Source organism: Molothrus aeneus, chromosome 7, assembly GCF_037042795.1.
Source record: "Molothrus aeneus isolate 106 chromosome 7, BPBGC_Maene_1.0, whole genome shotgun sequence".
In the NCBI taxonomy this organism is placed as follows: Eukaryota; Metazoa; Chordata; class Aves; order Passeriformes; family Icteridae; genus Molothrus; species Molothrus aeneus.
Genome location: NC_089652.1, coordinates 26,663,316 through 26,689,069, shown reverse-complemented (window position 1 = coordinate 26,689,069; position 25,754 = coordinate 26,663,316). Strand labels below are relative to the sequence as shown.

Here is a 25,754-nt window from a genome sequence, read left to right as displayed (position 1 = left end):
ATTAATTACATTCTAGCTCTATCCACTGATGGCTGGGTGAAATTGCATTTTCAAGTTGGAGAGCATAAAAAAGGCCTGTCACTTAAAATAAATGCAAAAAAAAATTCATCCTTAAAAAAGTGATAGGTGAAACAATGGCCTATTGCCAAAGCTAAATACCATGGAGGAGGAATTTGAAAGAGATTTACTAAAATCTCTAATTTCAGAGTCAGGAAAAAATGCCAGGAATTGGAAAAAAGGAGTTGCAGAGGCAGAAAAAAAAAGTAGTGTGGTTTTGAGAAACAGCTGAGTACTTCAGGACTGCATAAAAAGGAAGTATCTTCTGAATTTTTCCTCTTTTCAATGAAACAACATTTTCTATGTTGTTTGTAAGTCAACAGGATTTACATCATTCTTACATCATCATCAGTTTGTCTTCCTAACTCAAACTGCAAACCACCAGATTTTAGTTAACTCCTTGTGTGGAAAAGTGAAATTATGAAATTAAGGTATTATGAAAGGTTCTGATTACAGCAATTCTTTGCCTTTTAGATTGTATCAGAACTGCACCAATATTCATCCTGCACTAGAAGCTGGCAGACTGAGTGCTATTTGATACCATCCACACAATGAAAGAATAAACAGAGAAAAAAATACTGCCAAATGTGAAGGAATCCTGTTTTACAGCTAACACTTAAATTAGCCAGTTCGTGGTATTTCTAGGATTAAACAGGAATGGGTTTTAATGTAGATTCTTGACGTTTGTTTCTGGTCCTAAAAGCACATGAACAAACCCAAGAAGACCCAAGCAAAAATTCATTAGCACTGTTTACTGTTTATCCTGTAACTGTGTCTCCATGGACATCTTTCATGCCATGTGGGCATTGTGGATTCATTGCTCTGATGTGACAATTCACTGCAGACAAACATTTTCAGCAAATTGTACCTATGATTAAAAACTGCCAAGAACCTGGGAAGCTGAGTCTTTCCAAACTGAATGCAATACAACTCTCCTGCACATACCACAATGCTGACACTTCCACTTTCCCCTTGCAAAAAAGAGGGTTAAGAAATTAACCACATCTACCCTGCTTCTGAAAATTGTTTAGGGGAAACCTACTTCTTTGTAGTAATCCACTCATGACAAAGAACATTTGTGTGATGCCACATTTTGAATTATTATGCATGTTGCCTGGTATAATCTCCATGGTTACGATATATTTTTTGCTTCAGCACTTTATGAAGAAAAATTCTATAGAACAATTTAGGGGAGAAAATTCCTTTTCATTGTCATTTATATTGCATTTATTTTATTCTATTTGCTTTCACTTTCTAAACACGTAAAATTTCAGTTGAGATGGAAAAATTTGTCTCTGGCTGTTGCTTTATCCTACCATAACATCTTTTAAACTGCAGATTCCTGGAGATGGGGACAGTATTTTTATGCATATATTTAGTTTCTAATCCACTAAGAATGTAAGAGGGCAGTGCATGTCACTGCCAGAGTCATAAACAAGAGTAAGTGTGGTGGGATGACCGAACAGTAAATATTTTTTCTTTGCAAAGATTAGGGCTCATGCTTCCCTTCTGAGCAGTTCTAAATAGAAATTAGCTGAAGTTAGTTCCAGAAACTGGTGATGGGAAAAATGTAAATCCCAGATATTTAGCTCTTTTCCTACACCATTTGCACACCTGGTTATTCTTTGATAGTATTCATAGGGGAACCAGAGGAATGCTTGGGGAACAGAAACACCACCCCCTCACTGCGTTATCTAGAATGCTGTGATGTCCCAATTGTTCCCAAAATACCCAGCTTTTTGCATGTACAGAGTTCAGCTGCCAGTGTTAGTCTAGGCTCAGATAACTTGTAAGAAGAGGTACATGTACATAATGTGCTCTCAAAGAGAGTTTGTTCTATATTAAAAATAAAGTAGTCAAAGATGATTTTCTATTTGGGCATGAATAGCCTAACAAGAAGTACATTTTACAGATTATTTGTATACTTAAGAGAATGCAGCTGACCTCACCATGATTTATGAACTTCAGCATTCAAAAAACATAAAGCAATAAACTAAAATATATCTGAAACAAGCAATGAAATATGACTCTGGTTTTGGTCTTGTATGAGATTATGGTGTTTTGACTGTACCATTCACTTTATTTTTGTTACAAACAGCCGGAAGTCACCACACTAAAATAAAGTTCACTGTCAAATAACCTTTCCATTTCAGATACAGCTGGGATTTGTCAGGATCATATCACAAGGTCATTTTTAAGGAGATTCTCACTGACATTTTGTGAGGTAAGGGATTTCACATTCCAGTTTTACAAGTGTTACACTTCTGATCGTCATGATTATCAACACCATGACAGATTTAGGGCCTGATCTTGGAACTTTTACAGAAGGAGCTAAGTTTATTGTAAATAACTTGATAGCCAAGAATCAAAAGAAAATAAAGGGTCTACAAAGAGTTAGAAGAGGTTGTTCCATGGCCCAAAGCCAAGATCAGTTACACATATATAATTTTTGGCATGCCATTTTTTAAAATGCAGCTAAGATTGTGGTATTTTCATTGCAGTTTGTTTAAAGTACTGGACTATTTTATCATAAGGAAAAAACCCAAGAACATTCACCTTACCTGTCACTTTCTGCAGATTAAGCATATTAATTAGTTCTATACTGGACATAGCCATGAGATTTTTTTTTTTTCCCCTTTTTTGCACCTGTATGATAAATGGTCAAAAATCATTACTTTTTTCACTCTTTATAGTTCTTTTCCTCTTTCAAATAACACCTGATTTTGCAGCTGTTTTTTGTAGATCGTGTTTCCTAACTGCCAGTCACTCTCCTTCCCCTTTGGACTCCCTCCAGCTGGCTGATGTTTCCTAAAGTGTACTGCTGAAGCAGATACATTAAGTGAAGCTTTACCTGTTAAATGTAGAGTAGAAAGTGTACCTTAGTGTCTCACAGATCACACTGAAGCCAGTTTGGTAAAAACATGAACTATTACAAAAATGGATAAGGCAGGAGATTTTTGTTTTAGAATAATAAGCAGCTAACAGAGTTGAGGATTTACCTCCCTGAGTTGAACAGCGCTACCTTGATGAACAGCTTCTGTTGGAAGGTAGTGTGAGCATACTAGAAAAAAATTCATGCTAACAGATCTTGTCCCCCTTATTTTTAAATCAAATTTTCCAGATTAAAATATTGACAAATATACTACATTAATAATGAAAATTCCTGGCTTTTATAGCATCCAACATCCTAGCAGTGTGGGAGCAATACTTCAGGAAGAAAAATAATTTTCAATTAAAATTATATTATTTTTAAGTACTTACTTCTGTCTACAATCTCTAATTAAGGTGATGTAACTTAGAATGAGGTTAAAATGTCTTTCTGAAAATTAAACCAGATAATTAAACCAAACTTTTTAATGTAAAAATATTCTGACCATGAGAGCCCTTAATTTTTAGTCTACTATCTTCATTACTAGAAGTGCAGTTTTCCCTATTCCATGTTTAATCACATCTTTTGCAAATGTTTGGAAGGTTTGATGCCCCTTCACTGTTTAAGTGGCAATAGAAGTTTTTTTTTCTAAAGCATCTCACAACTTAGCAGAGAGATCCTGGCAACTGAATTTTGTAACACAGTTTTATATGATGACAGTATTTTACCTATTCAAGAATGGCACTCCTTCTAGAATAAACTCTGACATGACTTGGCTAAAAACTATCAGACTTTTCTTGCACCTACAACATAACTTTGCACTATTGTGCTGGGAAATGTCTAATTAAAAAAGGTCTAAATGGGAACTTGAATGGAAAATCTCTTCTGGAATTTCTGTTTGAAGTGGTTTGGATGGTGAAACAAGTGGCTACAAATTTTGTCTACAAAAATTCCTCTTCAGCTGCACTTTGCTACAGATACTACTCCCTAAATTTACATCATATAACACTTCACTGTTTGTTAATTCCTGTATTTAAACACAGAGATGAAAGCCTTAAAAAAGTGGGTAAACTGGGTAGTAATCCTGTAGGAACTTATTCCACCAGTGAAGTTTTTGAGGAAGTTTGTGTGCCTATGAATACATTGATGTAAGTATTGTATTATTATAGCATTACATTGTCCTCAACTAGAGAGCTTGTTCAGCACATTATACACTCATATGATAATACTGCTGCATTTGAGAAATTTTCACTACTGAGCTGAGTGTTCCTGTGTTAGTTTATACAGCATTCTTTTCTAGAAAAGACACGTTACTTGTGGTTGGTAAGTCTACAGTCCACAAGGTCTCCTAATACAGTCTACAAAGAGCCCCTCCTTCTTTTCAATGTTAAATTGATAAGAGCACAATATGCTTTACATTAGAGGATTAAGGAAAGCAATTTCAAAATAAGCATGCCTTGTATCCTGTAACATTTGGGCTTCTGAATTGTTTTTTATCTTTTCAGTGAACAGGAACACACACTTAGGATCTGTCAGAAGAGTCAGAGATTAACTTTTTAGAAAAGACTAATTGCTAGAAGCTAATTACGTCATTAGTAGCAAATTGGGATTCAATATATTAATAGGTTTAATCAATATTCAATCTACTAACTCATTAAAAAATACATTGTCAATTAAAAAAAAAACCAAACACCACTCCATTCTGTCTTCTGATGCAACTTACAGTAAATCTCCTATTCTTTTGGAAAAGCTTGGGAGGAGGTGTGCTGGTTTGTGGGATCCTCAGTCTACAAAAGCAGTGTACCTTGGCCAAAAAAATAACTACAGTACACTCTCATTCACAACCACAGCATAAGCTTCTCTTCAATCCTCAAGTTTTTGTTATTTCATTAGGATTTATTTCTGGAATACTATAAAAAAAATAAAACAGGAGCACTACAGTAAAATGAAGGCTAACAAAATTGCCAAGAGCCAGGAAGTTCTGAGTTGAACTTCTGATACTGTGGATAATGTGAGCAAGCAAAGGGGAAATATAAGGAGGGAAGAACCTCTGAGGGGAGAGAGAGATGCATATCTATGTGGGTATATATACATTTCTAATTTAAAAGTTGAAGCTGTTGTGATTTTGCACAACTGAAATAGCGTTTAGGGACAGAAATACTGTTTGTGCCCAAAATTCATTGAATCCATTGCTACACTGGATTTGTAGCACAAGAAAACTGCATTATGTAGTCACAAGCAAATCCACCCACTCTTCTACCTAGGCTAATCTCCTCAAAGTAAATAACTGAAATCCCAAATTCATTCCATATTTGCAGCCTAAAAGGAGCTGTTTACTGGGAAACAGTGAATATTTGCTTTAATTTAGTCTGATTTTCCCCTTCCATTGCAGGACTGTGCTTTAAAACCTTGCAAGTTGTGTTACAGATTTGCCTAGAGCAGAATGACCAAAGAATGGCTTCATCAGACATTTTTTGATAACTACAGTTTATTGAATAGTGTCATATCTTGGCTTTCTCAAATCTTGTTTTCTTGTTGTGACATTTTAATAGATGAGAGCAGAATCTGTGTATATCATTTACTGCAAATCTGCACCTGTACTACTGCTGAATCAGTGTGTCTTGTAATGCAAATGCTGAGCAAATTAATGCAAAAAGTTCCATCTATTCAGAATGAAACCCTAAAAATTACAGTGAAAAATAAACCTATGTCTGCATCTTCTAAAAGTCCTTGAGAACTATGATTGCCTTTAATCATACAAAATACCTTTGTGTAACTTTGAGATCTTTAGTAAGAAGCTTCACGCAACCTTTCAGGGAACGATAAATCAAACTCTGATTTTTCAAAATTGATTTGCTGCCTTCAGGCATGAGTTTTATCTTAAAGCTGGATTTCTTGAAGGGCAGCAACAGACCTTTAGTCTATTTTTCCTGATCAGATTTTCAGTAGCAGAAAATGAATTGGTTTGATCTGGCTCACATAACTACAGTTATTCCCTTTATAACTCTTGCCTTTTTTTAGGCTTTCCATTTTCTATGCAATAGTTCACTAACATTTTAAATGGAATGATAACTAGGTCATAAGATGTACAAGGCCTGCTTTTCCCCTAATTCCTGTCTGTGAAAACCCCTGCAAAATGCTAAATGTCAATTGATAGAGATTTAATCACTAGAGAAATGGTCACATAATGTGGAGAGGTGGCCCATAATCTTATTTTTCCATTCTCTGGAAGCAGTGTACAATGCATTAAAATTAATGTGGAATCTTCCTTCATCCTTTAAAAAAAAAAAGCAGTCCTTGCTGCTCTTTGGAAAGCAAAAGTGCCATGGATTTGACCATTGTGGCTGCAGATATCCATCATGTCAGATGCAAAATGCAACAGTCATGTCACGTCCATGCTAGATTCAGCTTGATGTAGTTCTGCCTTTTCAGTTTCCTTTCACAGAGCCTAAGCAATGTGACCACCTGCTGAATCCCTCTCTTTAGCATGTAAAGAATCCTTTGTCTAGATCAGCTGGGCTTCTTTGACTTCTTAGCTCAGAAACAGTTTCCTTGTGGCTTTTCTTACACCTCTCCAAGGGTTTTCTTGGGATAACTTGGGAAACTTTCAATTCAGAAAAAGATGGTAAAACTCAATTCCTTTTCCACTTAGCTGATTTGCACTTTCTTGCTTTGTTGTATATCAGTGGAGATAGGTCTAAGCTAGCATTTCTAAATACAGTCTGAATCATGGAAGAAAGAGTTGCAGCACTATTCTACTTGCATTTAAAATTTCCTTAAACTTCAGGACTCATCTTTAATACTTTATTAAATTAAGCTCATCTTTACAATTCTTATAATTTCTTGCCCAGAGATTTTACAAAAGTTTTCAGTTTCACTAAGACATAGCTAGCTTTTCTGCCATTAAAGTTCCACATATCTTATGGAAGTTTCATTTCTTAGTTCTTCTCATGCAAACACAGCAATTAAAAAGTAGAAGCAGGTAAAGATTTCAGCATGGGGAAAAAAAATCAAAACTTCTGATGGAGAACTATTTTGCAAATAGAAGTAAAAGATTCACTTAGCTTTTACCTGCGTTAGAAGAATTGATTACCAGCATTAAAAGTCAGGGATCATTATAATATGATTCCAGAGAGCCTTAGGAGATCTCAGATCCAGGAGTCTCTTCCAGTTAAAAGCAAATGAGATTTATTCAACAGCTTGATAACAGTGTGGGAAACACTCTGTCTCATCCCCAGAATTTTCCAGCTTTGTTTAAAGCTGTTCTTATGAGGTGACTCCACACACAAGATCCTTATGACATGAAGTTTAACTGTTGGCTTTTGACATAGCTGTTGCATGACACAGGTGAACTACCTGATAATTATCGTGTCTGCTTCTCAGGAATGGGTATAAATCAAAAATAATCTTTCCTGTCAGTTCCCAAAAGCCATAAGTGTAAAAACAAGGTGTGATTGCCATTATTTGTCCTTGGTTGCTGCATCTACAGCATCAATTTCACCTCCTCTCTTCTAAAATAAAAGCCCTTTTAATACAAGGGCTGCCCTCCTACCATGTCAGTTGTTACAAAAGCAGCTGTCATAAAGGAGGATACTGCCTGGTTTTACAGATCTCAAGGTCACAAATCAACAATTAAAAAGGCTGTAAAATTTATTTCTCTAAAAAGATGGTTTCCATCTCCCTCAAGCTAAATATAAGTTTCTTTTAATTACAGAAGAAATAAGACTTGTGCTTTTCCAGTCAGCTAAAGGAGGACCATGCTCACCTATCTCTTTAGAGACTTCTTTCAATATATAGCCATAATTAAGAGGAAGACCAGCCTTTAAAGCTGACCAATAAAAATCTGTCATCTTTTTAAGATGTACATTCCTTTTCCATCTAGCAAATTTCAAAAATGTGTCACAGGTTTGGATTGTGGAGAGACTCTGAAGTTGCTGCTAGAAGAGGTGTGAAAGCATGCTAGTCCAGATTAGAAAGTGCTGAGCAGCAGACAGAGCTACGATACATTAGAAGGCACCACACTTGTGGCTACTCCTGATCTTATTTTAGATCCACACCACAGAGCTATTTCCTATTTGTATTTTGGTCCATGTGCATTTCTAGTTCTCTGAGAAGCATGCTTTGTGTTCCAGCACAGAGATTTTGAGTCTGTTTTTATTCTTATTGACTAATATTAATTCTAACTCCATTTCTGTGAATTCCAAACTTTTGACTATTCATTTTTCAGGAGAATGTCAATGGCTCATTGCTCCAGGACATAACTCATTTGTATTCTCAATTCACTAAAGCAGACTTTTCCAGCCTGCTGGAGACACAGCTCCAGTTATTTGGGCAGCCAGAGCTCTCATTCAAACCCTAAGTTTTGAGTGAACATTTTTCTCATATACTCCTGATGTATTCCAAATCTACCGAACCAGTCTGCTGGCAGCCTTGTTTTAGTTATATAAAAAAATGTTTTAGTTCCAGCTCTTACTCTGTTCCATGTACAACCATTTCATTCTAATTCTGCCAAAACTTTGCCACTCTTGTTCTAGTTCCTGTTAATAAAATGCAGTGTTTCCTGGTCTGCATCCTGTTAGTGCTGACACAGTGTCCTCATATCCAGTGTGGGTTCATCCCACCCAGGACAGGAAATGTTCTGCTTTGCTGATTCCAATCCAACCAGAAATAATGTGGACAAAGAAACTTTTAAGAGAGATAGTTTAGGTAAGAACACAACAGTTGAGAATGTAACAGTCAAACTCAAAGGGACAAAATATCAGAACTGGCTTGAAAGTCCTTGATAAATGGTAAGAGTCATAGTAATGAAACATAATCTGAGATTTTAGATATATTCACCTAATATCACCTTTCTTCTTTGTTTTTCCTGAGGTTTTTTTTTTTTTGGTGATTGTTCTCTTTTTAATGTATTCTAGTCTGTATAACTTGTTACTTTCAAGTTATGGTTTGAGCACATACCAATTTAAATTTATATTATTTAACAAATGTTTCACAAGTATTTTTGGAATTTTATGTTGCTAATAAGAACTTCACGTGGAATCACCTCATGAGGTTGGCAGCTTTAAACCTTCCATTAAAGCTGCCATTTGTGACCAATTGTCTAAAAAGACAACCAAATTCACTTCTAAACAGTTAAAACAAACTGTGTGATTGACTGTGATGGGTTCTTGAAACATTAATATTACAAAATGTCTGTGGAACTGGCAGTTGCTAGACAAGAAGTGAAGGGCTATTAGGGCACAAGAGGCTGAACTCTAAGGACTCACCTTGGCTTAGGGGATATAGAAGTTCTGTGTGTAAAGACAAACCACTGTTATTCAAACTCTGCTACTTAGTCACATTAAATATATTTGAATTTCTCAAATTATCAAATGGCCTGCAGGAGCTGTGCTGCTGAAAGAATGAAAGTTCTCTGCTGAGAATTTGAATGGGACATGGTATAAATATTTAAGCCAAGGCATAGCACAAAAAGAGGAAAACTGACCAAGTGTGCTTGTTAAATCTTGATAGAGGGAGATGAAACAAAGGTAGGTAAGCCCTCAGGTTCTTCATTTCACAGCTTCCTTGAGCAAATTAGAAAGTCACAGTGTAGGAGAGTAAAGTTTAATAGGTACTTTGCACAGCCACATCCAAAATCATGGCTTCTTTTTCCTAACCAAATCTGAATATCCTTCTGCTTCAACAAGGATGGGTAAGGGATTTGCTGTGTTAGTAGGGCCTCTTTAGCTGATTTAGCATGACTAGGCAGGATGCTGTCCTTCCTCTGAGATTGCTAACGAGTGTCAGGAAGTATTGCCTTCCTTCCTGGCTCCAAGCTTGCTACCTCTACAACACCCTATGCCTCTTCTGGCAGGGCTTCCTTGCCAGAGTACAGAGCAGATATCCACATGCTGCTAAAAAATAGAGAGTGCAGACATTTCTGGTGGATGCAATAATCTTATTTCTTTTTTCTTCTCTGTTGTATAAATAACCATCATGTTTTATCTAGTAGTGAGTATTTTGGTTGTGAAGGACCAATCTTTATTATGATAAACTTTATTATGATAATTATTATAGCAATGTAAAATTTTGGTCATATAGATTAATTACAATTTTGGAAAGCAATAGTTTTGAAACCTTTGGGTTTGAAATATGCTGTATCAACTGATTTGGGTATGTTCAATATACCTACAAAAATTTGAGTATGTTCAAAATACCTACACTTGTAATTATTTTCTTTCAATTCTAGTACATGTTTCACCTCTGTAATAATGGATTTTCCCAGTGATGACTCAGAGGAAATAGTCTCTCCAAGCAATTTTTCACAGAGTAAATCACAAAAGTTTCCCAAAGCTTTCACTGAAAAAAATGCTACTCTTCTGCTAGAGAAGGAATTTAATGCAACTCCAAATAATACTAGCCTAAATATGTGACCAAATGTAATTTCATGAAGTTGTGACCTCAACAGAATAGTGCCTGGTTTGGGAACCTTTTTACACTGTTACATAGCAGATGTGCACTTCTGAGCTATATTAGCAGCCTGTAACACAAGGCAGCACAGACTCAGCTTGTCCTGCTGACTAAGCCTTATTTAACGTCTGCATAGTCTGAGATACTGGGAATGAATCTATTAGCTGCAGTATTACTGGCCTCCTCTCCCCTTCAGTCTCTCTGTTTCAAGAGTTATGACCATACTCCATTCCAGTGACTTTAGCACCAAATCTGGATATGCACAGAGATGGCAGAGAAGAATCTGACAGCTATTTGAGATGGAGCTACTTTGTATTGTAAAATTACTTCTTGTTTCCTTCTTGATCTTCACTATTAGCTCAGCTGGTCAGAGTATGGTGCTAATAACAACAAGATCATGGATTTGATCTCCATATCGGCCATTCACTTAGAAGTTGGACTCAGTGATCCTTAGGGTCCCTTCCAACTCAGAATATTCTGTGATTACAGAAAGTTACAGACATAAATGATGCCTTAAAAGGCATAAATGATGCTTAAAGACAAATGCCCCTTCCTTGTGGAGATTATAATCAACAATAAGTAATTAAAACACAATATAAAGAATTACTGCCAGGAGGCAATAGATTCTTTCCAGAGACTATGCTTTCCTATGGGACATGCATGCACTTAGTCATTCTTACTCTACAATCAGTCCAGATTAAGTCCTGTGTTTCTTTTAAAGATGTAAATAGCAACGCCTAGTGGATTAGCATAGAAACACCTTATGGAAGAAATGAATCTTAGGAAGGATTTGAATGAAGATAGATTTGAATGCAAGTTCTTCCAGAAATCTTATCAGAAAAGATTTTACATTCAGAGAAGAATAGTTGCTGCCTTTTCATCACAGTTACTTTCTGAAAAACAAGCATTGAAGAGAGATAAGGAAACTTTCTTGTAGACTATTCCTATTATCAAATAGCAACTTTGCTCCACCCTTCCCTTGGATTTGGCTTCTTACAGAGTGCCTGGAGCTGCTGTTTTGTTCCAAGATTACCTTCAGAAAAAATCCCCTGCCATTATCAGACATGCTAACAAAAGAAGTGTATACCACTTCCAAAGAGGAAAAACAGAATTAATTGCCATTGATCAAAATCTGGAGAGGGACCCTGCTAGCTTGCCTGAGACAACAATCAATAGCAGCTCAGGACTGTGATTTCATACCTCCTACCATTCACACTGTCATACTTGGGCAGTGAATCATGCTTGAGGGGAAGGCTGGGTGGAGCAACAGGCTGCAGGGGAAAATTACTGTCCCTTGCTCCCTACTCTGTGTCCCATCCCTCCTCCCTACCCCCCAACAAGCAGCAAATGAGAACAGTACAGGTGGAGAGGTGCTGCTGTTCCTACCTGCTCAGCAAAGAGATAAGGCAGCGGCTATCTAGGAGGGTTTCTTTTGCATGTCCAAGCACTCACAATCATTCAGACAGAAGCACAGCAACAACTTCTCTGTATTAGGGTGCTCTCCTTGCCCACATTTCCTTCTCTTTGGGATGAGGCAGCAGCTCATCCTGAGAAAAATCCTCACTCCTTTCCTTCTCTTTAAGAGGAGGCAGCAGCTTGCTAGTTGGAATTTCCATAGAAGAGGTGTTTCAAACAAGACAGAAGATCCTACAGACCAGACTGGGCCAGAGAGCTGCATTTTGAACCATGCTGGTCAAGAATCTCAAATTCATCTGTGTCAGCCTGACTACATCAACTGACTGTGCTCAGTGTTAAGAGCTTTTGGAGATCACTGTTTATATCTGGACATAAAGACTCTTATTCCATCCTCAGTCTTTGTGCAAACCTTCTCTTTGCAATAGGACACTGCTCACAGCAGGGCTACACAACCCTATCAGGATAGTCTCAGATACTGGGCAACATTACAAAGGAAATTGTCATCACCCAAGAAATTCACACACAGTTTGTGGCTTTTGGAGTCATCAGTCCTTACTAGAAACAAACAGAGACCAGTACGAACAGGCTGAAGAATTATATTGAACTCATAATTCTGACAGCTGTAGCCAGTTTGATTTTTCCTTGGTTACCTCATTTGTTGTCACAACACTTCATTCTGGAACAGAAACCCAGTGGATAAACCATGGGATCAGTAAATTAGTAATCTAACTGCACCCTTAGCACTAGTCCTTATGTACTGTAACAATGTGGACATTTCTGCACAGTATTATGAAGGAAAGAGTTGTGTCACAGTGCTGAGGTGGAAAAAGTACTGTTTATGATTCCTATTGATACTGTGTTGCTGCACCATAGTTTTAGTAAGAATAATGCTGCAACATAAATGTTTCTTTCAGCTGGAATATACCTTGTTTGTTAGACTACAGGAGTAGAAGGAATTTCCAACATTCAAGCTCATAAGATGCCTTTTAAGTGAAAACATAGACTTGGCTGATTGAGACGAAGACGAAGGACTGAAGTAGTTTGGCATTTAGATCACAGTAGTAGCAAAACCAGATGACAAAGCAGAGCTTTAAAAAGCCTCTCAGATGGAAAGATTTAGGATGGAAAGGAAGTGAGAGGAATGCAGGGTGTCTCTTATTAAAGGGAGGAGATAGCAAACAATGATGCTGTTGTGGCAGCAGAGCTGATGAAGGTCAGAGACAATAAGCTCTGATTTGCATTCTTTCAAAACACTCAACAAAGTTGGTGATTTTTTAGTGTAAAATTAGGGACATTGTGGCCAGGGAGTTTGATGTGCTTGCATGATTGCAATCTACAGTGCTTTAGTTTTTCAAGCAAAAATCAGTGCCTTCAGCAATTTCATGCAAAGGATATCTGCTTTGCATTAGACTTGCTGTAAGCCTTCTGAAGAATTAGCTATAAACCTTAAGATCTGCACTTTACAGGAAGCTCTGGGAAGGGTCAGTCCAAGCTCTGGTATCTGGAAGAGTCACTGGAGGACATGGAACAAGCAACGAGGCTGTCAGGTCTTACTCCATCCAAGAGATACTAAACAGAATATTTTCATTTTAAATACATGCTTTTCTGACCACCTATTGAAGAACTGTGCCAGACACAAGAGAGAAGTGTCTGAAGGGCATGGGATCATGGCTGGATCTTGTGAAATTAATAAGGGTTAGTCCTACAGGGGGATCCATGTTAAATTTCTTTTACATAAATAGCTTATATATATATCTATCTCCTAGGAAACAGTATTTATCTACATTAACATTCTTTATCTAGTACTAGATATATAGAATATGCCTAGGTTCATTGCAGTTTAGGTTTCCCTTCTTTAGCATTCCTACAGCTTGCCAGAATGTCTGCTTCTGCAGAAACAAAGGTTAATTAAACACATCCGCCCATTAGATCAAGGGGTGAACATCATTACAATCTGGCCCCGAGCTACCTTCTTCAGCTGTCAGCACTGAAAGACACTTGGAACTACAAATTAGTCCTCAAGCAAAACTAGTTTCAGCAGAAACCACCTGTTTTATTGAACAGAGAAGGTCTTCCCCATATTTACAGTTTCGGCTTGTACTCATCTTGCTGTTCCTAGTTCCAGCAAGAAAATATTCTAGGGGTATTTTGCAAGTTGTGTGATGATCCAAGGTTCTTGGACCTTTATGGTGCCATGTTAACACATAATAAGGAATGTTAGAAAAAAATCTTCCTTGTCTGCATTGCTAACACCATATTTTATAATAGAGCTTAAGGTAACTCATATTGGATTTTTTTTAACTTGAATGCTTAGTTTTGCCCCTTTCACTGTGCTTTGGCCAGTAGAAGAGCTTGGGAAATAAACTAGCCAACTCCCTCATTATGCATTTCTTTTCACTTTCTTTTCCATTTCATTTTCTGGCTCTCATGTATAAGCGCCATATTACCACAAATGCTTTCTCAATTCTGTGAATCAAATCTAAAGAATTACACATTAACTATATGAACTCTTCAGAGCAGCACTGTGGCTGTACCTCAGTTTCCCTCTTGCCATCATGGGGAATGAAATCTGGCAGCATATACCTTTCATAAACATGTACTGTTACCATGCCTATAATCCCCACTACTTGAAGAACTGATATTCATGAAATGCTTTCTTTCTGTACTGAATCAACAGAACAGGGCTGCAACAGACCTGCCAGGGAGCAGTGACCAATAATCCGATTATTCAAGGTAGGCAGGACACAGTGAGGTCTTCTCTGAAAGCAGGATCTTAAATAATGTTAATTATGTAAAAAAGCACAGTATCTACTTAATTATAGAAGCTGGCTTGTATCTATTCTCTTCAATAATAGATGAAGCAAGTATAACTCTTTGCATCCAAAATTCAAGGCCCATATTTTGTCAGAACTCCTCTCAAATGTGATAGTGTATTATGCATCCCCCATTCTCATTCAGATTATCCACAAGTAATGCTTTTCTCACACTGACTCATTTTCATACTTATTAGCTGAACTGTTAATGAAAATGAATCTCTACCCATGAACTGAATGTTCATGTATTTAATTTCTACTGGTTTGGCTAGTTTTGGTCAGACACACAGACCAGATTCTTTCCCCTATTCCCAGTCAGGAAGAGAACACCTGGGCATTTTATTTTGAACCCTGTTTTTTTTTTAAATATTGCCTAATGTTTGATTAAAGTTTTCAACTTCTCAAACACTATTACCATTTCACTTAACGGGTTAATAGTAGGAACTACAGATAAAAGGAGACATAAATGAAGAGCTAGCAAAAAAAATCAGTTATTTGTACTGCTTTTTTGGGTTTGGTTTCAAAGTCTATAAAAGTCACAAAACTATCTTTGCCCAATTTGTACTGAACAACTCCTGCCTGCTTTTCAAAAACCCTTTGAAAGGCAGCATCTCTGTCCCTGATAGCGGTACACAGACACAGCGCTGTCTTGCAAACAGCTCATCACTTGGCTTCAGGATATTTGCTGAAATCTCTGAGAAAAACCTCTTACTCTCTGGCAAAAACAGAAAGCAAAGCTGGAGTGGTACTTTGATGGATCTTGGACAGCTGATCACTGATTAGACAGCCCAAGTGGCAAAGTGCAAAATATGCTCATAGTTAACATTTTAAGAAGATAAACCCCAAAGGAAAACTACACGGTAAACTGGAAGTATTGACCCCAAAGAGGAAACAGAATGTCCTTATTGGAACATCTCTCCTTAGCATCTTACCTGAAACATTCTGTCTAGCCTGTAATTCAGTAGGCAAGATGTGACAATCTTCTTTACAAGTACAACATGTTAAATTACTTTAGAGTTGTTTCTATAAATATAGCATGCCAATGCTTACTGACTGATTCTGCCACCTAGGAGCTTTATTTGCAGCAATGCTTCAATTTGCTTTATTTGCAGCAGTGCTTCAATTTGCAACTGCTTCATTCAGCAATGAAGCAGTTGAATTTTTAAGGTATTTTGTTGTTAAATTTCAATTAAGTTGTAAGGCTGCCTACATCACAATGTAAAATGTAAATTCGTTACATGTGGCAAAAGCCTTGACAAAAATGTTGGAGCTGACCACATCCTTTGCTGCTTGTCTCACCCACACTAAAAATATTGTATGATACAAAGTATTGTATAAGGCTGTGTAACAGACAGCTATGTCTGAACTCAGGTTTAATAGGAAGCAAGCCACAGTAATATCATTCCCTCATTCCTCTTTCCTGAGCCTCTCTAAGTCTTATACCTAAGTACATATTTTCTGGGCCATTTATTCTATCCTATGCTGAAGAACACTATTAAACAAGTAACATGGCAAGGATTGGAAAAAAATTATATATGTCCTATCAGCATAAACAAATCTGTGGACCATGCTCAGGAAAGCTCTAAAACTGCAGGAGCATTTCATTAGCCTGAATATGGGTACTGTTAATTTAAACAGGTCTGCAAGGATGGCATCTCTTTCTCTACCAGTTTATTCAGAGATGACCCAGCATGTAGTTCTGTACTGCACTTCTAAGCACATATTTCTTAACATGCTGTTTGCTCTTTTGTGCTTCAGGATACATTTTCATTTAGTCATGACAGTATAACCAGCAGTCAATCTTTTGCTTTCTGTGGGCCAGTAAGTTCAGCATGCTCCATTAATTAAAGCTATGGCTATTATTGAGTGGAACAGCCCTATACTCACAAGAGTATGAGGAAAGTAATATTGACTGAAGGAGATTGCTCTGAGTTTTAAGTGCATTTTTAAAGTGCATTCCTTTTTTTTTTTGTCGAGATTCGCTAGATTATATTTTTGAAGTTCAGGATCACTGTAAACAAAACATATTGAGCTAATAACCTGAAGCAAAATCTGAACAAGAAAGACAAAAAGGTCCTAAGCAAGGAAAACTTTTGTAAATATTTCAGTACTGCTTAGGTGATTAAAACATTAAGTAAAATTTAGAACTATTATTTTAATAGACTAAGGAGTTTATTCAACTTTAGAGTTGAGTCTACTTTGATGATTAAAATACAGGGAAAAGAACCAGAAGACAAAGTCTATTTTCAGCATTAGCACTGACTCACTGTGTGATATTAAGCAAGTCACTTAATTTACTGCCTCACTCTGTCTCACCTGTAAAATGAAGGAGCCTGCCTCACAAGTGCTGTGTGGGATTACTTAATTAAACATTTGCTATGCACCTAACATGTCTTAAAGGCAAGGTGCTGGAAAATTTATTTTTGAAGATGTATAAAAACAGGATACAAGAGCAGAATCAGATAGTTTCTGTAAAGGAAAATACACATCTCTTTCATTTGATTCATTCTTTTCTTTGGATTTCTAAAGCATGACAACAACGTAATTAACTACTGGACCTGTTAGTCAGCAACACAAGTGAGCTAATTGGTGAGATCAATATTGGCAGCACCCTGGGCTGCTGTGATCACACATTGGTGGACTTTCCAGTCCCCAGGGATATGAGTTAGGTCAAGAGTAAAGTCAGGCCCCTGAATTCTAGTAAAGCGAAAAAAATTTCCAGCTCTTCAAGGAGTTAGCAAAAGGAGCCCCCAATAAACCATCCTCAGAGAAAAAGGAGCAAAACAGAGCTGGCAGACCTGGACATTTTCCATAGAGTGCAAGAGCTCTCAATACCCAGGTGTAAGAAATCAGGAAAGGACATGTGGGACAGGGAGGAGATTTGAGATATTCAGCATGGCTTCATCTAGGGCAAGCGGCCAACCAGGTGGCCTGACTACATCACATATTCTAGAACTCTAAAACTGTGAGTCAAGCCCTTGAAATAAGTTTATAAGTTGAAAAAAATCATTGTCACAAACTAGACAGACCAAACTATAAGTAGAAATAAAAATATATTATTCTTCAGTAGATCACACAATCGAAATGCTAAGTTGAGTTTTTTCTATGATGTATAAGCAAGTTTATATCCAATGGAAATGAATGGCAGTGATTTAAATCCAGAGAAAGGAAATAAATGTTTTTTCTAAAATAGAATTTTTACTCAACTCATGGCCACACAACTTTGTTGGAACCAAGATCTCAGAGAATTCAAGAAACAAACATTTCTATGGAAACATGAACATCCACTGTGATATTCTATTAAATGAAAGAGTTACAAATCTGTCATGTTGCAAGGTACAAGACAATTATTAACCAGTAGACATGTAAAAGTACTAATTGGAAGGCATGTAAAACATGACCTGTGAAGCCTATTTGACAGCTGATCTCTCTGGACTGAGCTGGATCAGGTCACTGTGGGAGGCAGAAGCCTGGAGGAGGTGTTCCAGTGGTCATCTCTGGTACAGCAATCTCCATGCTAATGAGGCTGAGCAGCACACAGCCCATCTTTAGCCTCCTGCTACTCTTATCATGGCTGTGTTATAGAAAATATCAGGTTTGATCGATCATAAAACTAACTACATCCGCAATTTTTTAACTAAAGAGGAGTTATTACCTCACAGTGCAGTTTAGCAGACAACAAAAAGCAATGCTTTTTACTAACACTGTGCTGTGACCCCATGAAGGAGCTCATCAAAACCACAGTGAGCAAAGTAAAAACACAAAGTAATGTCACCAATGACATATGCAGAGGTTATGTGTTTCCTCTATAATTGCTCACATCACCAAGGACTTTTTTTGAAGACAGTTATTGTTATCTTAAGCCTTCACAGAAATATCACTGCTGCTTTCTGTTGCTTTCAGCTAATCCTAGATCGAGGCCTTTATGTAAAACATGGTCATAAGTCTTTTACAACCTTGGAATGAAGTGCTTGGTATTCTATGAGGACAACAGACACAGGAAAATTCAGATGCTCTATCCTTTTAAAAGCAACTTTCTAGGTTAATAAAGGAGTTCTACAAGTTCATTTGGTAGATATAAATGCATGTCATTTATTTACTTTCATTATAACATTTTTTATGCTGTGAAACATGGATCATACTACCTTACTTATACAAATATTAAATATAATAAGAAATCATGATCATAAATTTATTATTTATATATTTACCTATTTTCTACTAAATTATCATGCCAGAGACATCTAGACAAAACCTTAGGCTCTCCACCCATGGTAGCAGAACCTTCAGCTCCACATTTCAGAGCTACAGATGAAGATGGAAAAATGCAGCAGTAACACCACCAGAGGTTATAGTTATACTAAAAAGAGTCAATGACTCACTGTGAATGTGTACTTGACCTGCATGCTTTAGGGATGAGTGAAGATTACTGAAGACAACTCTTTCTTTTATTCTCCTTTTATTTTGCTTATTACTAGCTAGTACTACTACATTCCTTATATGAAACCAGATTAAGAATAAACAAGAGGCGCTTGTCATCCAGCATTAATACAGTACCATGTGCTTGGGCACAGCTACTTGCACATACATTTTAGCAGCTGTTTTTTTCCTGTCTCTCTGTCCACCCACAGCAAATAGGTATGTTGCCTGGCACAATACATGTAGCTTTTCTACACCTAGCCCACACCTTTAATCCAATCTCTGCACCCTGAGATCCTCCCATGTCACTGCTGTTCCTTTTCTCACTCCAGCTGGGCCAGGGAACTCCCTTCTCCACTTCAGTATCAAATAATGACAGCAAGTTTTGATTTTACTTTTGTGTCCCAATCTACACAGAAATGTAAGCACACAGAGCAGTGATTGCTCTCTGATGCAACTTTACAAGCTAGATAAATTGGTTGCTTTCTCAGCTGATACTCACTGTGCTTAAAGGATCCTTTGTCCTAGAGCAGCAGTTTCTTCAGGAGTAGGAATCAGGGAGGCAGGAGGTGGCAGAAGGAGCTTCACTGCAGTTTCACAGGCCAATTCTCATGATGACTGTAGCTGGATGCCTCCTAGTACCTCAGAAAGTTACAAGAAAAGGGAAGGGCTCAGGATATGATATCATGCACTCATTCTAAAAACAAGGAAACTGTTGTAGATAATTTAAAAAGTAACAGCTTAAAAATCCTGAATGGCCAATAAGAGAAAATTACTTTTTAAATTCATCTCCTACCTTTTCCAGTGAAACATTTCAATAAATAAAAATTACAAAGTTAGAAAACTATGTTTTCATCATTAGTAGGACTAGCCTAGGAGACCCATTACAACTGAGCCACCTCAGAGCAATGCTTGCTGCTGCCTCTGTCAGAGCTCAAGCTTTGAGCTTGTTGCCGGCTCTGATGAGGCAAATATACCCAGGCCCAACACAGCTGGGTCTGTGTAAGCAACAGGGACCCACGTGTATCCACTCCTTGCCAGTATCCTGACTTGTTCATTGCCTTTCTCAGCAAAAGTAAAATCTTCTAAAGCATCTAAGTGATTCAGGAATCCAATTAATATTTTCTAAAGCAATGTAAGCAAACAGGATTTTAATTCTTATGAAAAGTCAATGTGATTTTGTGCAGATTTGCCAGGTTAAGTTTTACTCCTCAGACCTCTTCTAATTGCAAGTCTGCTTCAGAAATTATTTGCAGGGATATATTATTATAAATGTACTTACCAGGTCATTGTCTACAGCTTTTAAAAAAGAAATTAATAAGCATTTGAAGCAAAGTAGATGTCCTAACTCAGCACAATTGTTCTTTACCTGGATTTAGCTTTTTCTGTTTTTACTTCAGATCTGAAGCAGCATTTGCATGCCTGGAAGCTTCTTTGTCCTTTCCAGCTTTATGAATTCATCTACCAAGACACTCATTTTTCTTTCAAGTTGTCAGGATAATTTTGTTTCTATTATAATCCCATAAAACACACTCATAGAAAAATTTAGCCCAGATTTCAAGCAAGCAACATTTTAATGCTGTGTTAGGAATTGCTACATTCTCTGTTATGGTGGTCATTGTGCTTGGCTTTCAAATTTCTTCTTTTTGTATTAAAAATTTCCAGTGATTTTTGTTTATGCAACTCATCCCAGACTCAACATTAACGCCACCTGTGAGTGATATTACAGTTTATAATAATTTTCATAAATGTATTGGCTTTTAGTTAAATGGCTGGGATTTTGAGGACATCATATCATATTAAACTTATCATATTAAATCAGTTTAGGGATCAGGCATTCTACATTTCAGTATTTGTCAGGACTTGTACTGAACTGCACAACAGGGTGTTGCTCTTGCAGCTCTATTGTTAAAGAAGAAATATTTTGCTGCCAGATTTCTTGTTCTATTTGTACCTTTTGTTAGTGGATTTTCAATTTCAGGAACTTGTTCTATTTAAGAGGGTAAGAGAACAATACTTTATAACATATTATTTATTAAACAGATGCTGGTATTATCAATGCTCGTTTATCCGGTGGTGATGCATCTCCCAAATAAACCAGCAGCAGTAGTAAAATAAACCAGAGCACAGAACCATTTTCTTCATAAAGATTCTGGGGACTGTTTAACTACTTGTACTCTGGAATGAAGGATCTGAGGGCAATGACTTCTCAAATTGTTTATGAGTTGGAAGACTGTGATTTGAGATCACTAATACATTAATTTTTGTACAATTTGGGAAGTCCTTCTAAAAAAACTGTGACAGAGTTTACGTGTGTATTTTGTTTCTCTGCTCTCACCTTGATTTTTACTAGTACTAGGAAACCTAAAGAGGTGATCACCTGGATCTGAGATTTCCTAAAAGAGCAAACAATTGTCACAGGTCTGGATTTGATTTGGACATTTCATGTATTCACACCCTGGACTGCAAACCATACCTTTGAATTGTTCATAAGACAAGAGAGCTGGAACTGTTGTTTGCCATGAAGGGGGCAGGGGCACCTCTGGTGTTCTCCTACTCCTCTGCAGCCCCAAAGGGGTTAATCTCCAGTGAACATCTGGCTGCAGCACCCAGGTCACTGCTCAGCCCAAGCTCTGAGGAGGTGGGTACTGCCTGCATCATTCTCCTACTCTGAATCTGCAGCAAATAAAACAGATGGTGCCTTGGAATATTTCAGAGGAGAATATTCTGAAGACAACACACTGAGTTCTAACCAGGCTTTGAGGTCAAACAGATGAAGTAAGCCTTGGTTAACCACAGACATGTTGGTGTTCATTCTCTTCTTGGTTCTCTGCAGATTTTAGCATCTCTCTGATTGCATCCTGAGTTACTCCAGTGTGAGCATGAGAAGCAGGATAACTGTGCACAGCTCTGTTTTGTTTTGTTGCATTCCTTTTGCTTCTTGCCAGAAAACCATATTTTTCTTAGATTCTTGTATTCTCCTTCTTCCTCTTTTTCTTCAAGATTTAGTTAGAATTATGAAATAATTTTGATTAAAAGGAATCACTGGAGATAACCTCATCCTTTACCTGCTAAAAACAGAGCTTCAAAGTTAGGCCAGGTTGCTTAGCACTTTGCCTGGTCTAGGTGTGAATATCTCCAAGGGTGAACATTCCAGTCTCCCTGGGCATCCTGTTTAAGGGTTTGACCACCCTCACTGTGAAGTCCATATGAAGTGTAACACATATAAGGATGGGAGGTTTCCTTATGCTAACATACAGCATCTGGTAGAAAACCTGGATAGGGAAGAAGTTTTGAGCTTGGGAAAGAGGTGGAAGGGATTTATAGCATGGGGAAATGAGGAAAAGCCAAGATTTAACATTTATAGTAGGAGAGACACTGATGAGCAGGAGTAAAAGGAATCATGGCAGTGAGAGAGAAAAGCAAGGACTGCTTCACAGGTCAGGCAAGGTCATGTGTGGGAGGAGAACTTGGATGATGACGAGGCAGGACCATAACTGAAGTGGTCACCACCCCCAGATTTGGGTACCTCTCACAACCCTAAATAAATCTTCAAGAGTGTGTCATAACTAAAAATATCTTGCCAGTTCTGGCATGAAGTTGATTGCAGGAGCTTCCAGAGCATTTTGCTCTCCTGGCACCCTGTGCAATTCCAGTTGGATAGTACTTCACATTTTAAACAGTGCTGATCTTTTGGTCTGCTGCTGTTCTGTTCTAGAGAAAGTTGTCTTTTTGAAGAAAGAACTACAGGTCCTGCAGCATGCAAACATAGGCAACACATAATATTAATACAGGGGCACTACAGGGGCACTCTTTATAGATAACTCCAGTTTCAATCACAGTTAATTCTCTTAAAGACTGCTGGACTAAAAAATGCTTTATAGATATATGCAGATATTCTTCTTCATAACAATACCAAGGAGTTGGAGCAGTAATGAGAAATTTTAGTAGTCAGCAATATTAGGTAGGAAGCATTTTCCAATACTGATAAAAAGGAGAACAGAAATTGAAGAAGAATTATTTTCTTTTGCTGAGTATTTAATTGTTCAGGAAAATACAGTGTGATTGTTAAAACTGCTCTCAGGTGTATAAAAGCAGTGCTAGCAGCTATTGCACTTTGCAATAGCAGAATGCAAAGAAGAATACAGATGTGTGAAAAGAGGGAGAAGATCTTTAAGAAGGGTGAGATGAGTTTGTGTTCATAAGAACTGAAGCCTAGGTGATTTATAATAGGAAATCACTTTTAGTGATTTAAACATGTTAACTGATGATTCCTCCCAAGACTGTTGTGAAGCAGGGAAGGATTATGCCTTGTTTTGACAGATGGAGAAAAGGCTAAGTTCTTACCAGGAACTTTGCCAGCTCCTTTCAAAGTAGTTTCCAAAGAAGATCTTTCCCTTCAGAAATCTTGAAGCTACAGACATCCTTCAAAGCATCCCTCCGTTACCATGGGAGAGCAGAGATGGTCATAGGTGTTGAAGGTACTGGCCTGGCCTTTTTGGAACTCTGACTGGATTCAATCTGAACAAAGAACAAGCAGAAACAACCTTTCCAATGTGATGACTCACCCTGCTAGAGGAAGATTAGTCAATGGAAATTTGTGTGTGCCTGTATTAGTCAGTAAATATGTACCCATGCCTGCACAGGGCCAGGGGCAAAGCACCAGGGCAGTGGGGGTTGAAGGCTGAATGGAGCAGTCACAGCTTTTTTGCTGTTGGCACTTCAGCATCAACAGAAGTAAGAACAGAGGAGTGCTAGGCTGATTTCCAGTACTGTAACAGAGTTTACATGTGAAGGATGTCAGGTAGTGGGTCTCGGCTCTCCCATTTACCCTTTCTGCTCAAAATCTGTCCAAGGCATACTCCAACCTTTCCCCAAAACATGTTCTTTTCACCTCATCCGAGGTCAGTACAGGGCTATTAATTTTTCCTAGATCTTTTCACAAGGAAAATTATTCTCTCTAAAACTCAGGTAACTGTAGGTTCATTTTGCACTGCCCTATTTGCAAGCATTTTGCACTGCCCTATTTACTTTCATCAGTAAAGTAGTAATGTGGTAACCAGCGTCTCACAGTGGTAAAGGTAAGTAGAGATTTAAGAAGTTTGCATTTAAAAAATATTTGTTAAAAAGCCAGTCTGCTTCTTTTTCTTCATTCTGGTCATTGACAACACTTGCATCAGGATAGATCATATATATAGTCAGGTGTACCTTGGCTTTGCCATTCTTTCCCAGAAGTTTCTGAAACAGAAAGAATTACTTGCCAGCTAAACCAACTCCAGCTCACATGTTCCTAATACTAGTTTGAATGTTGCCAGCAACATGGTATATCCAGGGCCACATCCTAATGTAGCCTTCACTAGAGATTCAAACAGAAATCTTTCAAAGCTCTCTTCATGGCAACTTCTCTCTACAATGAACTGTTGTTGAAAGAAATCTGGAGATAAATGGGACCTCAACAACATAACTTTGTGCCTCTTAGTTCACCTAAAACTTCAGGAGTTTAAAACCTGCAGATTAAATCACATAAACAAAGCCTGCTAATACCCCACTGTAAAGAAATATTTTCATTAATCTTAATAAGATCATTCTGCTGCCATATTCTCTCCACTACTCATTAACTGTAGGACATTAATAAAGTTCCTGCTTCCAGTGTATCTTGATGAAACAATAACCAATAACCACCCCCAGCAACACCAGCCCGAACCACTGGACCCAGTTTCTGTGTTCCAAGCTTCTAATGCGAGCTGAATAACTTTAAAATAACTATTCCTGTATCGTTTTAATGGCACACACACAGACTGAGAAACCTCCCTGACCCCTAGCAGAGGGTCTTCAGAGGGGCTCCACATGGAACTGGGCTGGGAGAGCCATTTGCTTACTTATTCACGACTTCCTTAGCTTAACTACCAATGCCTACAAGCTTCTAGTTTAGTCTGTTCAGAGGGGAAAGGGAAGACAAAATCCTCTTGGTTTGCAAAGGATTTTCTTAATCATCACTCCTTACTCTTTTAAAAAATTTCCCACGTTACACATTTTCGCAAAATAACAAGTCATTCGTCTTTTCTCAGTCTACTCTCACTCCCATGGCTTCCAGGTTTTATCAGCATTTCAGGTGAGACAGAATGCCTCCTGATGCTCTCTGAAGATTATCTGTCTTAATATTTGGCAATGATTTGCTCTCATTTGCAGAGAAGCCTCCCTCTTTATATGTAGGCTGCCTTCTTTAGTCATATGCCCCAGCCAAAATACTCCAGCTCTGTCTGCATCAGTGGAATTTGGTTTTTCTTGTGGGGTTAGGATGGGAACAAGACACATTCAGAGATTACATCCTTGACTACCTGACACTGGTCTCTCAGTTTTAGTTATTGCAAGTTGAGAGATCAAACACTGCCTGGTCTGAGCATTACAATAGACTTCATCCAGATTTTTGTACAGACTAGAAAAAGACAGAATGGCAAACCTAGCACAAATGGGCTCACAATACAAAACCAGTGTAGAAGTCAATGCAGATATTTTTGCTTCTCTTAAGTGCACCTCATTTCTTGTAATAAAAGCTATTGGGATGACAAGCAGTTACTGGTTAGGATAAGAACAAAAGGGAGAGAGGAAAACATGTCTCAGAGTGGGTTGCTTGTTAAAGAAACTCATTATTTTAATATTAAAATAGGAAACACACTGCAGAGAAAGAAAAAAGTTCCATTTAACTGCTTTGCACATTCATTTCTTGTCAT

General features: G+C 37.7%; 1 protein-coding gene across 1 annotated transcript in view; it reads right to left on the bottom strand.

Annotated features, from left to right (window-relative positions):
- The window catches only part of RALB (RAS like proto-oncogene B), a 47,722-nt gene extending 28,181 nt beyond the window's left edge, over positions 1 to 19,541 (bottom strand). The window contains exon 1 of the mRNA XM_066553208.1: positions 19,526 to 19,541. The gene's annotated coding sequence lies outside the window, so the exon portion shown is untranslated. The remainder of the gene's footprint in view (positions 1 to 19,525) is intronic.
- Positions 19,542 to 25,754: the final 6,213 nt, after the last annotated feature.